The sequence below is a fragment of the Apodemus sylvaticus genome, chromosome 4 (assembly GCF_947179515.1).
Source record: "Apodemus sylvaticus chromosome 4, mApoSyl1.1, whole genome shotgun sequence".
Lineage (NCBI taxonomy): Eukaryota > Metazoa > Chordata > Mammalia > Rodentia > Muridae > Apodemus > Apodemus sylvaticus.
In genome coordinates, this window is record NC_067475.1 from 74,589,361 (window position 1) to 74,605,318 (window position 15,958).

General features: G+C 38.7%; 1 pseudogene; it reads right to left on the reverse strand.

Moving 5' to 3' along the window:
• Positions 1-824: 824 nt before the first annotated feature.
• On the reverse strand, positions 825-14,701 carry LOC127683646 (mast cell protease 4-like; annotated as a pseudogene).
• Positions 14,702-15,958: the final 1,257 nt, after the last annotated feature.

Genomic DNA, 15,958 nt, shown 5'->3' on the forward strand with positions numbered 1-15,958 from the left:
CTCACCACTAAGCTGTCACTGTTTAGTGACTTAGTCTTGGTATCCATCCATCCTCCTGTTTTGTTCTACTTATGGCCTGAACATACAGATTCCCATCTTGTAAATTGCATACTAAATGAATAATATCTCTGATTTATGTCTCTCTAGGTGACAATTCCTTCCTGTGGGAAATGTTGTGAACTAAGATGTATGATATTATTACACTAACATTATAGAATCAATGCATTATGGGAAATTTATGGAAAATTCATGACCATGACTTAGAAAACACCAGTACACAAGTCATGTTGATATAATATGATTAACCAATAACATGCTTCTATAGTATATTAGAAAATGTCACAAAGATGATGTGTAAAAAATATCTTTGGTAATATTTTGCATTCATTGATGAAAATGAAACCACTTTTTGTTGGTGTTGTTGTAGTCCAAGCAATGTATTCTGATAAGCAATAAAAGTACTTTAAGAAAAAATTCTGAGAGAAAACTCACTTTCAGTTTTTTTTTTCCAAGAGGTTATGTCTTTATTGAGGTGCATTACAGGGAACAATCCATTATCACAGACAGACTTGTGTATCTTTGAGATTGTCTTGCAAATAGGCTGGGGAAGGCTCTGGGCAGATGGGGAAGGCTGTGCACAGATGGGGAAGGCTGTGGGCAGATGGGGAAGTCTGTGAGCAGATGGGGAAAGCTGGGGACAGACTGGGGGCAGGCTGGGGACAGGCTACAGACAAGTTGTGATGAGCTCAGGTTTGGAGAGTCTGATTTAGGCAGGTCGGGCTTTTCAGCAACTTGCCCTTTAAGACAGTATTAATCCAAGGTACTTATGAAGAGATTTGGATGAAGACTGCAGGGAGCTTTAAGTCTAAATGTTCATAAGGTACAATGCCATGGGCCACACTAGCACACACTAGAGGTCCCCCAGAGTCTCCCTTGTATGCTGATTTTAATGTTGTGGGACTGCCCACACAGACCTGGATACTGTTGTCATAATCTGAATAGTCTTTACAGGCCTTTTTATCCCAGATCCTCAGTTTAAGCTCTCTCAGTGTATCTGACATAGATTCATTCATTCCAGTTTGTCCCCATATAGCTGCCCAGCAGAAGCTTGATAAAGTCAGAGGGACCAGGCAGGTGAATTACATTCACAGCATGAGTCAACTCTGTTTTCTGTTGAATTTTGGGTGAACGATTTGTTTTGCAGTTTTTAATTTCTTCTGTGTGAATTCTGTCTTGCTTACATTATGAGCTCCCAGGGTGACAGAGATTTCTCTTCCCGTACAGTGTGCAGAACTCAGCACAAATTGATGGGTGATGAGAAACCCACCACAGATGTAACTTTTCATATGGAAGATCGTCAGATGTGCCATGTAAGGACGGGAGTGTGCTTCAGACTCAACACCACCAATAATCTCCTCAGCTCCAGCTCCAGAAGGCAAGAGAAGTGTCATCAGGAATAGCAGGGCCTGTATTTTTCCAGTGGTGTGGCCAGGAGAGACATTCTGGTGTGTTCCTGTCCTTGTTCCTCCTTTTGTAGCTTCAGTGTGGGGGAAAAGAAGAGCTGCAAACCACAGGTCTGGCGTGGAGAAGCTCTACTTTCCTTATGAGAAATTCTCATGACTCTGCTCTCTGGTGGTGTTGAATCTGTGGCCTGATGCTAAGACTCCTGAATTCCATAATGAGGGGGTGACTGCACCCTAGAAAGTGGATCCCAAGAAGCAGGACAGCAACTCAAAGGGATGGGTACCTTGATGAGGGATCATGGAACTGTTCTTGTAAGCATCCAGGTGTCAGCTTTGAGAACCATGCTGCATGTGTAAAGTCTCACCTCTGTCGCTGTAGCACAAATACAGGCATCTGTAGTGTATGAACATAAGGGGAAGAGGAAGTTCATTTTTTTATTCTTCTTTTAATTTTTATTAGCTATTTTCTTTATTTACATTTCTTTTTTTAATTCGATATATTTTTTTATTTACATTTCAAATTATTTCCCCTTTCCTGCCTCCCCACTCCCTGAATGTCCCATAAGCCCTCTTCCCTCCCTCTGTTCCCCCATCCACCCATTCCCACTTTCCTGTTCTGGTATTGCCTTATACTGCTGCACTGAGCCTTTCCAGAACCAGGGGCCACCCTCTGTTTTTCTTGGACATCATTTGATATGTAGATTATGACTTGGGTCATCCAAGATTCTAGGCTAACATCTGCTTATCTGTGAGTGCATACCATGATTGATCTTTTGAGACTGGGTTACTTCACATAGTATGATGTTCTCCAGCTCTATCCATTTGTCTAAGAATTTCATGAATTCATTGTTTCTAATGGCTGAATAGTACTCCATTGTGTATATATACCACATTTTTTTGTATCCATTCTTCTGTTGAGGGACACCTGGGTTCTTTCCAGCTTCTATCTATTATAAATAGGGCTGCTATGAACATAGTGAAACATGTATTCTTATTACATGCTGGAGAATCCTCTGGGTATATGCCCAGGAGTGGTATAGAAGGGTTCTCTGGAAGTGGCGAGCCAAGTTTTCTGAGGAACTGCCAGACTGATTTCCAGAGTGGTTGTACTAATTTGCAATCCCACCAGCAGTGAAGGAGTTTTCCTCTTTCTCTACATCCTTGTCAACACAATTTTGAATTGTAAACATCCTATTCTCTTCTTAACTTGCCAATTCTTTTATTGATTTCAAGATGGAACAAGTGACCTCAAGGACCCATACATGGGAACTGATCAAGTTGATTATTACACTAATTATTGGTCAGCTGACTAGAGTAATTAAATATTCATAAAACTACTAGAGAATTTGGCACTTAAGTAGGTTCAGTTTAGAATTTGTCTTTGGGATAGGACTCAGGAAGGAGACTCAGGCAAGAGTATTTACATTTGGGCTTACATAAAACTCAAGGTAAACTTGGCAAAGGAATGTGCAGCATTCCTTTTATCTTCATCCTCCTGTTAACACCCTAGTAACAGTGATCATGGGACTTTTGTATTGCCTTTTGTTCCTTGACCTAGAATTGACCTTATTCTTTGCATGTAATTAGAGTGGTTTAAAAGTAGGCTGGATAAATATACATCTGCTTCAGCCTCAGCACTGACTGGAATCATGTTATAGTGTTGTCTAAATGTCTTTATTTTTACAATCCTAACTCCCTCGCTCCCTTGCGACCAGTTAACTGACTGAGCTGTCTTGGCTAGATGGCACCTGAATGTTGAAGGTCAAGTGTAGGGGATACAGCTGGAAAAGGATTATGCAAAAAAGAAAATCTGGGCCATTACTGAATAAACCCTGTACAAAGGGGCACGGTAATGGTAAAATGATTTTGTATGCATGTTTAAAAGTATGCTAAAATATAAAGAAGCAAAGATTATTCTCAAAGATTCTTTTCTTTTGATGCTGATTGGAGATAGTTTAGACCATGGACATGAGAGAGAGATTGGGTTTTAGAAAAGCATTTGTAGCCTGTGTCCAGGATACTTTGGCAAAAGAGAAGGAAAACAAATATAAACTGTCCAGGAGCTCTCCTATGGACAGAGGGAGGTTGGAAAACATCCTACCTCCTTTCTGGCTCCTACTGGAAAATGTTAAGTTCTGGTTCTGGGTCACTTATGTAAGATATCTGGGTCCCTTTGGTGAGATATCTAGTTCTTTTCACTCTCTGTCTATTGTCTGTCCTTGGGTTGCCAAACTGTCCTTGTCTGTCACATTATGTCTGTATATTTGTTTTACTGCTTGATTGTTGCTCTGTGTTTCATATTCAAAAGGAAAAAAATGCTTAAGACTTTATATGCTGGTTGTTCACATCTTGATTTAGTTTTACTTTGCTTCAAAAAAAAAAAAAGCAGTATCCGTTGATACAACACAAACTTATAAACTGCCTTTGGAGCCCATTTCCTATAGCTGGGAGTCTAGCACAGGTGAAGACGCCTTACCAGGGGATGGCTGTCATTACAAGCTGCTCTTAAAGGATCTGGACATTTCTTGGATTCTATAATAAGGGAGCTGACAGCTATTTTTCCTAGAAAAATATCTATGATTGCGATTACTGGGTTCAGAAGGTGACAAACGTGTTCCACTCTTGAATTTACAGCTAGAAAAAAGTAAGAAAATCTTGTCTGGCCTAAATATACAAGATTTGTTTAGTTACTTCATTTTTTGCTTCTGACTGGAATGCTCTTTATGTCTTGGTTATAGATTACTGGCTAATAAGAGATTGGGTCTGCGTTGTGGATACCCCTGGTCTTGTATTTAGATGTTGCTTCCACTCTTGGGAGAGACATCAGAGAAGGAGTTAATCACACATAGATTACATACATATATTTACATAATACATAGATAGCATAAATTATATTCAATTACGTATGTACATAGATGATAACACACAATCACACAAAGTACCTTGTGAACCTTCTTTTCTACCTTCACTTTTCAAATCAAATCTAGAGCCAGTTATTGGGCAGTAGGAGGGACAGTGGAGCTGAAAACTTTTGTGGGGAGAGAGGAGGAGAGAGGATCTAAGGAGGAGGAGGTAAAAGGAGAATAGTGAGAAGCTTGTGGCTTCAAGAAACCACACATTCTATGGGATTTTATAGATGGGAAGGAGTAGTGCTAAATCTGTCCAATATATGTATGTAGCTTGTTTCCTATAAATTGAGTTGAGGTTTCTTTAACCGGATCATTTGGATTGGAGATTTACCGCAACAGGTATGCTTAAAATTTTGTTATCTCAGTAACAAAAAGATGTTTTAAAACTAATAACTCAGGATTGGAGTCAGTCTGTACAACTCAAGTTATGTGCCAACCAAGGTAAACAGATCTGTAAAATAATTAAAAATTGGGATAACATATTATGTAATTATTCTTACCTAGAAACCAGAATTATAAAAGAGAGGATTTAAAACAATGTCTCTTTAATGAGGTATTAAAATATGTACTATCATGCAATCATGTATAAGGAATGTCAGAAAAACTTTCTAATATGATAGTAATGAGCTTGATACTGATTTTAAAGATAATGGATTATTTACACTCTTAAAAATTAGATTTTCTTTCCCAAATTATGGTTATGCTCTAATACTGCAAAGAAACTAAAAGTTATACATAAACTGTCAGTGTTGAATTAGCTGCAGCTTACAATTCAATCACAAATTCAAGATTTTAATACTCATTGGAACTCACCCATATTTTTTAATTGGATATTTCTTTTTTTTACATGTATAATGGTCTCCCCATTTCTGGTTTCACCTCTGGAAAATCCCTATCATATCTCTCTCCCCTTGCTTCTATGAGGGTATTCCCCCACACACCTGATATAGTTCTCTCCTGTGAGGCTTTGCTAGAATCTCAGAGGCAGATGCTCACAGCCAACTATTGGACTGAGCACAGGGTCACCCAAATTTTTCAATAAAAAAAATCAGGCAAGTATAGATTATTGCAATATTTAGGAAAGGTTAATGAAACTGTTTAACTTATAGGGGCATTAAGCCTGGCTTAACTACATCAGCTGCCATTCCAAAAACTACATATAAAAATATCATAGATTTAGAAGATTGTTTTTATACTATAGTTTTGCATCCTAATGATTTTAAAACATTTGCATTTATTGTGTCTGCATGTAATTTTAAAAAAACCCATGAAGCAATATTTTTGGAAATTTTGCCTCAATGAATACCCCAATATTATGTTAAAAAATACTGATGCTTCACTCTTTCAGTGTAAATTATTAATTATATGGATGGTACTTTATTAGCTGATCATTCTGAAGGACTTCTATTATAAGCTTTGCTCTTAAAGCTTTAAAATATTGGGGATTAGTTGTTGCTCCATGTATTAGTCAGGGTTCTATAGAGTCACAGAATGTATGGGTAGACTTGATATAGTAAGGGAATTTGATGACTTCCAGTCTGTAATCAAACTCTCCAACAATGGCCAGCAGCAGCTGCAGATGGAAGTCCAGGGATCAAGCAGTTGCCCAGTCCCACAAGGCATTCAGGCAAAGAGACAGAGTGTGTCATCCTTCTTCTAATGTACTTATGTAGGTCAACAGCAGAGGGTGTGACCCATATTAAAAATGTGTGCCACCAAACCTTTAATCCCAGATGACCTTGAACTCAGAGATCTCCTGTCTTAATCTTCTGGAATTCATAATCACTATGCTTCAATATCTCCATGCCAAGATCCAGGTCAGAAACTTGTAAATCTCAGCATACAGATTAGGATCACAGGTGAGCCTGTCAATTTTGGTTTGTAGTTCCTTCCAGATATACCCAAGTAGACATCCAGAAATAGCCACAACACTTCAGAAATGATTCAAAGACAATATTTTTCAATATTTGGAACATCAATTATATCCTAAACAAATTATAAGACAGAAAATTCTAATTAAGAAAAGATAATTTAATTACTTATAAATTCAATACCTGATAGGAGAGTTAATTGGCTAAGACCTCATCATAAAGGTAATAGGAGAACATATACCAATGATATTCTTAAGGTAGATGTGAATCCTAATTCCCCTGGACAATTAATTGATGAGTGATAAATAGCTTTGCAGAAGCTAGAGGAAGCTCTTTACCATCAACAGATACATTGTATAGACTTTGACCAATTATTGGCTGTTTGAGTTCTTCCTATTTCTTATGGACCTACAGCAGACCTTTGGTAAAAGTGACCATTAATGTGGATTCATCTCGTTTTATTTCCAAGTAAAGTTTGAACACCCTATTACAGAAGTTCTTGCTATGATAATAAAGAATTGTAGGATAGAATCATGAAACTATTTTGTGAAACAACCTGATGAAATATGTATTTTTTATTCCACACAGCAATTAAATTGTTTAATGAAGATACTGATATTTGGTCTATTCCATACACAAACATTTCCTGCAAAATTGATAATCATTATCCAAAAGACTAGATGTTATATTTTCCCTCTTTGCATGCTTTTGGATTTCCTGTAAATGTATGCATGTAGTCCATAGAAAAAGCACTCATGATATTTACAGATAGCTTATTTAATGGGAAGCCAGAACATGTATTTAGATCACTTGTTTATTCTCTTGAGTTTCCCCCTTCTGTAACACAAATAATTGAATTACACGCTGAAGGCTGTTTTGGAAATGTTGACAAAGTTTTCGATTTGTATAGTGATAGCTAATATATAGCTCATGGGTTACAATTGCTTGAAACTGTTACTCTTTTAAATATACCTAATTCTCAAAATTTGCAATTATTTATGTGCAAACAACTGAATTTAAGAGGACCTACTGTACCTTACTTTACATTACAGGACCTTGGTATTCTGAAAACAGATTGCAAATACCAGAAGTGAGTCAGGATTAAAGCAGAAGCAAGATGACAGTGAGCTTGATAATTAAAGCTATTATAGTAGCTTTGATTACATTAATAGCTATTACCCCTGTTTCTGCAACTGCTTTGACTCAATAAGTTAAGACATGTTTTTGTTAATCATTTTGCAAAAAATATTATAATACACTGAGTATTCAAGAAGATCTAGAAAGGCATTTGGAACAACGAACTGATGCTCTTTATAACTGTATTCAAAATATTGGACAGGAGTATAAGAGCAAGCAGCTATTTTGATTATCACGCTGAATATTAATCAATATGTGTCACTTCCAAAATTTACAATGACAGTCACAATAACTGTGAGAAAGTACAAAGACACAGAGTATTTGGTATTATTAATGCACCTCTCTGGATATTTTAACATTGCATAACTAGATTAAGAATTTAAAGAATGCTGCTCTACTGAGTTTTAATGCTGTAGACACTACTGATAAAATTGTGGCTTAAGGCCAGAGTTTCTAACTTGGTCAAACTTCAAAAACTGTATATATAGTTTGATCATGTTAGCCTTCTTTTACTGGGAATACTACTATTCCTGCCTATGTGTCTTTAACAACATCAACAAGTTGTCTGGCAAAATGCATGGATTCAAAGTAAAAATGGACTCAGGGATGGGTAGTAGAACAGAGGGAGGGAAGGGGGCTTATGTGACTTTTGGGGAGTGGGGGACCAGAAAAGGGGAAATCATTTGAAATGTAAATAAAAAATATATCGAATAAAATTAAAAAAAATGGACTCCCAGACAAAATCCTTAATGTAACAGACTGGCAATCATTGATGAGTAAGATTCTTCACAAAACTTAAGCAACCTAAGACAGAGAGATGCATTGCACTTGGAATGCATATTCATGACTCATAAGAAACGCATTCCTGCTAGTCAAACCTAAGACAGGTGCTGTCTTGTTTATCAAATAAAAATTGGGAGATGTGAAGAACATTTGAGGCTGTCTTGTAGGAATTTGGAAGGAATTTGACATTATAGTAAGATTCTACAAGCAGACTCAGGCAAGAATATTTACATTTGGGATAATACAAAGTCCAAGGTAAACTCAACCAAGGAATGCGTTGCATTCCTTTTATCTTCTCCATCTTGATGAGCCCCAAGAAATAGTGAATATGAGCATTTTTTAATTTCCTTGTTTGGTCCTTGACCTAGAACTGACCTTATTATTTGCATGTACTTAGAGTGGTATAAAAGCAGGGTGGAGAAAAATACACCTGATTCAGCCTCAGCACTGCCTGGAATAATGTTATAATGTTGCCTGTTTCCCTTTTTCTTTTCAATCCTCATTTCCTCCTTTAAGAATGGTTAGTTGACTACGCTGGTTTGGTAAGATGCTGCCTCAAATTTAAAGGTCAAACATTAGGGGATACAATGAAGTAGTCAGCTAGTAAACAGAATGCACAAAAGAAAATTTGGGCCAGTGGTGAATAAACCACTGAGAACTTTGCATAAACAATTCACAAGTAGATATTCTAGTCAACCATCTCTTTTTCTCATATATGTCCTAAAAACCATTGGTTGGAACACTCTAAAATAGTCATGCTCTATTTCTGTAAGCAAATTTTAACATAACCAAGAATCGGGCAACAAGCATAGCTCTAGCAAATCCAAAATTTCTGAATTGGATTCTAGACCATTCCATTCATGGGTTCATCTCTGATAGGAACAAGAAAATGATCTCTGATAAATGAAAGATAGTATAATATGAAATTTTGCAAGCAATAACATACCCATGTATCTGTACGTAACTCTCCTACTACATATGATTTGGACAATGGCACAATTTGGAGAGAATAGTATTCTGTTATAACTAACTGTTATATGGTAACTGTTATAACTAACACAGAATTACCTTGCCTCTATGAGTATTTAAGAAAATCAATACTGATGATAGCCTTGCATCCCTGTCTTATAATCATCAGCATATTAAATACCTTTAATTTATTCTATGTGACTGTAAGCCATGCACCAAATTACACTGATCTGCCTGCCCATTTATAGATCCTATGTCCTGCAAATCTCTCACCAAATAAATATATGAAGTATTATTTCTAAGAAATGTGATAGATTTGTGATGTGTCACATAATGTTCATGTTTTAAACCAAATATCTTGCCAATGTTCATTGCAGTGAGTTATTAGTTTGGTTTCAGGGCTCGCAAATCTGCTACACTATTAACACTAATACCATGAGCAGTGGAGGAGGGTTCCTTTTCTCCACATTCTCAATAACATGTGCTGACATCTGAAGGTTTTTTGTTGTTGTTGTTGTTGTTTTGTTTTGTTTTGTTTTTTATTGTTTTGTTTGTTTTTGTTTGTTTTTTTGTTTTTTGTTCTTTTTTTCATCTCGGCCTTTGTGATTGGTGTATGGTGGAAGCTCAGGATCATTTTGATTTGCATTTCCCTGATCACTAAGGACATTGAACATTTTTAAGGGCTTCTCAGTCTTTGAGAGTCCTTTTTTTTGTGAATTCTCTGCTTAGTTCTATATATCATTTTTTTAATTGGGTTGTTTGTATTTTTTAGGTTAGCTTCTTGAGTTCTTCATATATTTTGAATATTAGTCCTCTCTCTGACGTGAGGTTAGTGAAGAATTTTCCTCAATATGTAGGTTACCAATTTGTCCTATTGAGTATGTCCTTTGCCTTTCAGAAGCTTTTCAATTTCATGAGCTCCCATTTATCAATTCTTGATCTTAGAGCCTGAACCATCGAGTTCCACTTAGAAAATTTCCCCTCATGCCAATGAATTCAACACTCTTTCTCACTTTTTTCTATTAGATTCAGTATATTTGATTTTATGTTGATGTCATTGATCCACTTCAAGTTGAACGTTGTGGAAGGTGAGAAATATTTATCTATTTTCATTTTTCTATTCACATTCTTCCAGTAAGACAATAAACATTTATTGAAAATGCTTTCTCTTTTCCATCATATATTTTTGGCTATGATGCAGGGTTATCCCTGCCAAGAGGAACTTCAGGGACAAAAATAGAGAAGGGCCTGTTGGAGAGGAGGTCCAGTGACAGGCCCAGATTAGAATGCAGCTCTGTTAGAGGTTCCAGAGCCTGACACTCTTACTGATGCTATAATGTTCCTAAAGATGAGGTCCTGGCGTGTCCGCCATCCTCGAGGCCCAACAAACAACTGAAAGAGTCTGGTGCAGATACTTGCTACCAAACAATGGACAGAAGCTGGGTCCCATGGGGTTGAATTAGGGTAAAGCTGAAAGAAGTTTATAGGGCAGGTGATCCTATAAGACCACCAGTACTCTCAAATAACTTGTACACTTGAGATTTCACAGACACTGAGCCACTAACAAAGGAGCATACACAAGTGGGTATGAGGCTCATGACAGTTATACAGAAGAGGAGTCAACAGAGTTGGAGAGATCAATTATACCTTGCAGAAGACATTGGACATCTTGATCAATGGTGGCACGTAGCTATGAGCACCTAGAGTTAGAAAGAAAAAGGGAAGAAATACCTGTCCCCACTCCCACAGCTCTGAGGCCAAGTAGGACAGAGATAGTAATATCAGAGATAGGTTCTTTGTGAGAGCAGCTCAAAGAGGCGGAGCCACCAGTGATATGGATTGATCCCACAGGTGAAAACATTCTTCAGAGTGAAAATAAACTAAACGAGGAATCATCTTAATAAGGATGAAAAATTCAGGGCTCCCTCTATGCTTTCGATTTTGAAAAACTGAGATGGAAAGGCAAGGTGTGAGGCCATCAAGGCATGCCCAGCAGGTTAACTCCAGGGGGAGAATAAAAAAAATGCCAGGAGGGGGAGAAAAGGTTTCATTACACAAGTGAGAACAAGCCAAGGGGACATTTGTTCCACTAGAGATCACACAAAGTCCTAGGGCAGATATTTGGGTTAATGAAAGACATGGACAAGCATCCTTTTACCAACAGCAGCACCTTGGATCATCAACACAGTGGGGATCACCGACAACAGCAATTCCTTCATAAAAGGGTGTTTGTGAATGGTAGCAAAACCAGCAATCTTCAAGAAGTTCAGGGGAAGTTTCATTTAAGGTAGAAAAAGTCTGAATAACTAAAGAAAGTACAAGATTTTTAGTGGAAGCTAGCTGTGGAGGTGATACAGGCAGAATAGTGGATAGTGGCCTGGCTGGTGGCCAGAGGATAAATACAGATGATAGGGAGGTGCCAAGAGGACATTCCTAAAGAGGGCTTATGGGGCAGTTAGATTGTTGTCACAGGTGCATGTTCCCATGGTAGGGTCATCTGAAGTGTCTGTCCCAGGTGAGGTAACATCTACAAGAGGAGAATGAGTCTCAGGGGGAGGCGAGTGCTCCACTCTGGACATAGGATTACCTTGTTTTACAAGACATTCTGGGAGCCATCTGGGCTCAGAATTCTTTTGATCATAGATGCACGCTGAACCATGAACCTAAATAAGCACAGTCCCTTCCACTGATTGGTAAGTAGGTTCCTCTAAAGCACCCTGGCATGAGAATATTTGGATCCAGAATGGCAATGATGATTGGCAGCTGAACATCCATCATTATCCAATCTTAAGAAATTAAGCACAAACAAGGCATGAGTAAGTTTGTTGTGAGGTAAAGGGGTCATGAATGTCTCTGTGGAGGTGGAAAGACATTGAAGCAAATTTATTCAAGTCTGATGTGCTCTTTCAAAAATTCCTTGACCTTAAAGGTTATAAGGAATACCAGTGATGTGTTTAATACCAAAGACTGAGCAGAATTTTTGGAACTTGGTACCTGTGTATCCTGGCCCATTGTTAGTCATAATGATTTGAAGTTTTCCCATAACCATCATACTTTGAATAACATGAGAAATAACATCCTTAGAGGCCTCACCTAAAGAGGGGAAGCAAAGAGAAAGCCACAAAATTTGTCAATTGTTACATGCATGTATTTGGACCTTCCAAATGAAGAAAAGTGAGTCACACCCATCTGTCAATTTTCATTTGGAAGCAGACCTCTTGGATTAACTCCCAGATGAGGAGTGGGGAGTAGAAAGACACCAAGCTGGGCAGTCTTTGACTATAAATCAAGCTTGTTTCCTAGAAATTTTAAACATATGTCTCAATGTAGAGGCATTGAAGTGATGGAGAGCATGTGCTTGTTGAGCCTTAATTAAAGGAGTGGACAGAACAGCAGACACAAGATGGGTGGTTTCATCTGCCTTATCATTACCTTCATAGAGGGGGCCCTTTAGGCCTGTATGTGCTCTTAGATGACCCACAAAGAAGGAAGTCTTTCTTGTAAGGATAAGCTGTTAAATTTTAGCAAATAAACGGGAGGCAGTAGAGGTGGTCTGTATATATGGGACTGTCTTGAGGAGTGGGATGAAATTAGATGCATAGGCACAGTCTGTTTATAGGTTAAAGGGGAAGAACATAATCTTTCAAAGAACTGTTGTACAGCAAATAACTCAACTAGCTGTGCTGAGGAATATGGAGAATGGGACACAAAAGCTTCGTCACCTAGGACATAAGTAGCACATCCATTTGAAGAAACACCAGTGAAAACAGTGACTCACTCTTTAAGTGGTTGCTTGGAGGTGACACCGGGGAACACAAATGGTTGAATTCTATCAAGCTATATAAGGGGATCATTGGGAAAATAACTGTCAATAGTGCCAGCAAAGGCAGCACATGCAATGGCCCAATCGTTTTCTGTCTGAAAAAGCCAGTCAACCTGTTCTGAAGTATAAGGAACTATAAGGATGTTGGGATCCTTGCCAAAATATTGTCTGGCCAGTTTTCTGCCTTTATAATTAAATTGGCAGATAAGGAGTGATAGGTACCTAAAACTTTGCTAGGCTTAGTATGGAGGGTGGACCACATCAGGGGGTACCCTGAAGAAGTTCTTGAACTGCTTTGCCAAAAAACACCCAAAAGGAGAGTGAGAAGTATTACACACAATAAAATTCAGGGGAAAGTTGGGGTTAAACTGAAAAGTGTTCTGTGAGTATATAGCTTGCTCAATACATGCAAGAGCCATTAAAGCCTGAGGGTTAAGTGAGCTAGGCTAAAGTGGACTGGAGTCTCCTTTCTATAGGTCATGAAGTGGAAGCAAAACATCGGGTGAAATTTTAAGATAAGGTCAAAGGAACTGCAAATTACCCAAGAGTTGCTGAAAGTCATGTAAAGTCTTTAGGGAAGTTAAATGGAATTCTATCTTTGGGGTAAGGACATGATCTTGTGTAAGCTGAAATCCTAAGTAAAAATAAAGAGCTGGATATTGAAACTTATTGGGGGCAATTTTCAAACCTCAAGAGGACAAAGCTGTTTGGAGTTGCTGGAAGCATTGTAAGGCTTGTACTTCAGTAGGAACTCGAAGAAAAATAACATCCATGTAATGAAGAAAATAAATTTGTGGTCATGCTTTATGAATAGGTTAGATGGCTTGAACAACATACATCTGGGCCAGGGTAGGACTATTAGCCATGCCCTGGGATAGCACTCGCCACTGGAACTGATCCATGTGTCCCTGAAAATTAATTTGTGGGAGACTGAAAGCAAAATGAGGGCAGTCATCAGGATGTAAGGGAATAGTAAAGAAACAATACTTTAAATCTAATAACAATTTTTAAAAGGTTTTTGGGAAGAGCTGCCGGTGTAGGCAGAAAAGGCTGAAGAGCCCCCATAGGGATCATGACTTTATTAACAACTCTAAGATCTTGCAGAAGTCTCCATCTACCAGATTTTTTCTTAATTACAAAGATGGGCATATTTCAAGGGGAAGAAGAAGGTTCTATGTGACCTGCTACAAATTTTTCCTGCACTAGCTCTCAAGCTGCTTTTAATTATTCTTGAATTAGGGGTCACTGATCAACCTACACAGGGGGGAGTCCCTCCAGTAGATCTTATCTGCATGAGTCGGGGCTGCAGACATGATAGTGACTATTAGGGAAAACATGAATCTGGGAAGCCTAGTTCTTGTCTATATGGTCTTTGTTGGACTTGTATTACACATCGAATGCCTTGAGCTTCCTAACCCAATCCACTTCCTGGGAGGAACTCTTGTGACAACATTTGTTTGGTAATGACTTTAATTGTGGCTGCACGTGATAACATTCATTTGAGAAAGTATAGCAAGGCCCCAAAGGTTAACAGGGAGGTACCTGATGACAAAAGAGGTGACTGTCCCTGAATTATCTTCCTAATCTGTCCAAGTAAGTATCTTGGAACTGATCTGTGGGTTATCTGTCCCTATACCTTGAAGGTGTGTTGTAGAGACTGTCAGTGGCCAGATATAAGTCAATGTTTTGAAGAAATGACAGTGGAATCTCCTCTTGAGTCGAGGAGACCTGTAAAAGACTTGCCATCTAATTGCAAAATGAGCATGGGGTGGGAAGGAGTAATCTTGTGTATCCAGAAAACATGTGCCATTTCCGTTTCTCCCTGGTCTCTGTTTTCCTTATTAACAGGGTTGTGGAAGGCAGCTTGTGAAAGGAATAGTAAATGGGCTTGAGGCTGTCCTGGAGAGATGGACCTGACTCCTTCTAGGACTCTGGCTAGGACTACAATTTCACCATCATGTGACGAGTCTATAGGAATGGGAATACTTTGAAATCCTCCATTAGATAAGGAAGCCCTTCCTATGACCAAGCCAAATGTCCCAGGTGGCAGGGGACTGTAAACTCCAGTTGGAAATACCTGCACACCATCCTCAGGTTTTAATATTGAGTTGGTGGTGACACACAAGTCCAGGCCTGTGCTGCCTGAGGTAGCTCATCACAGTAGGAAGATTGAGCAGGGCTGTTGGCTGGAACGACTGCTAATTTTTGTTGTTGTGTGACAAACCCAATCACCCCAGGGTTGATCCGAGCATAGGGGGCCAGTGGCTGCCTCTGCAGAGCATTTCCTGAAAGCCAGGGAGAGAGAGGGTGGCCAAGTTTATCTGTCTTGGAATGGCATTCCCATTGTCAATTTAAACCTCTGCAGCAGGAAGGACACAGGGTAGTTGGAGGTCTTTGCCTTAGGGCAGGTGGACCTGTGGATTGAAGAGCTGAAGTTTGGGGCAAAGAATTTCTGGTAGCTTGGGGATGAGGACAGTCACATTGAAAGTGTCCAGGCTGTTTGCAATTAAAACAAGTCTTTGACTGCATCTGAATGTCTGCTTTCTGAAGTTCAACTCCTATTGACAGTCCGATGACATGGTTGGGTCCCATGCCAAAACATAGGTGAATGTATTCTGCTAACCATTTAGAATGATGATGTTTAAGTGCATCCTGGCAGGCTGGGTTTGTTTTCTCAAAGGCACGCTGTTTGAGGAATGGACTTTCAGGATCTTGGGGCCCAAAAATATGCTCAGCAGTTTCAGTAAGTTGGCTAATGAATGAGATATAGGGTTCATCTGGTCCCTGAAGAACTTTAGTTACAATGGCAGAAGACTCTGTCTTGGGGAGTAATTTCCATCAAGCCATAAGGAAGACTTGTCTTACTTGGGCTAGGATTCCTGGGTGATATTTCATTTGACATTCTAATGTATTAAAAGGAGAGTCACCCAGGAGTTTCTATGAAGTCTAGAATTTACACTCTGCTATGAGCCGTTTTTACTTTCGACCTCTCTAGATGTTTCA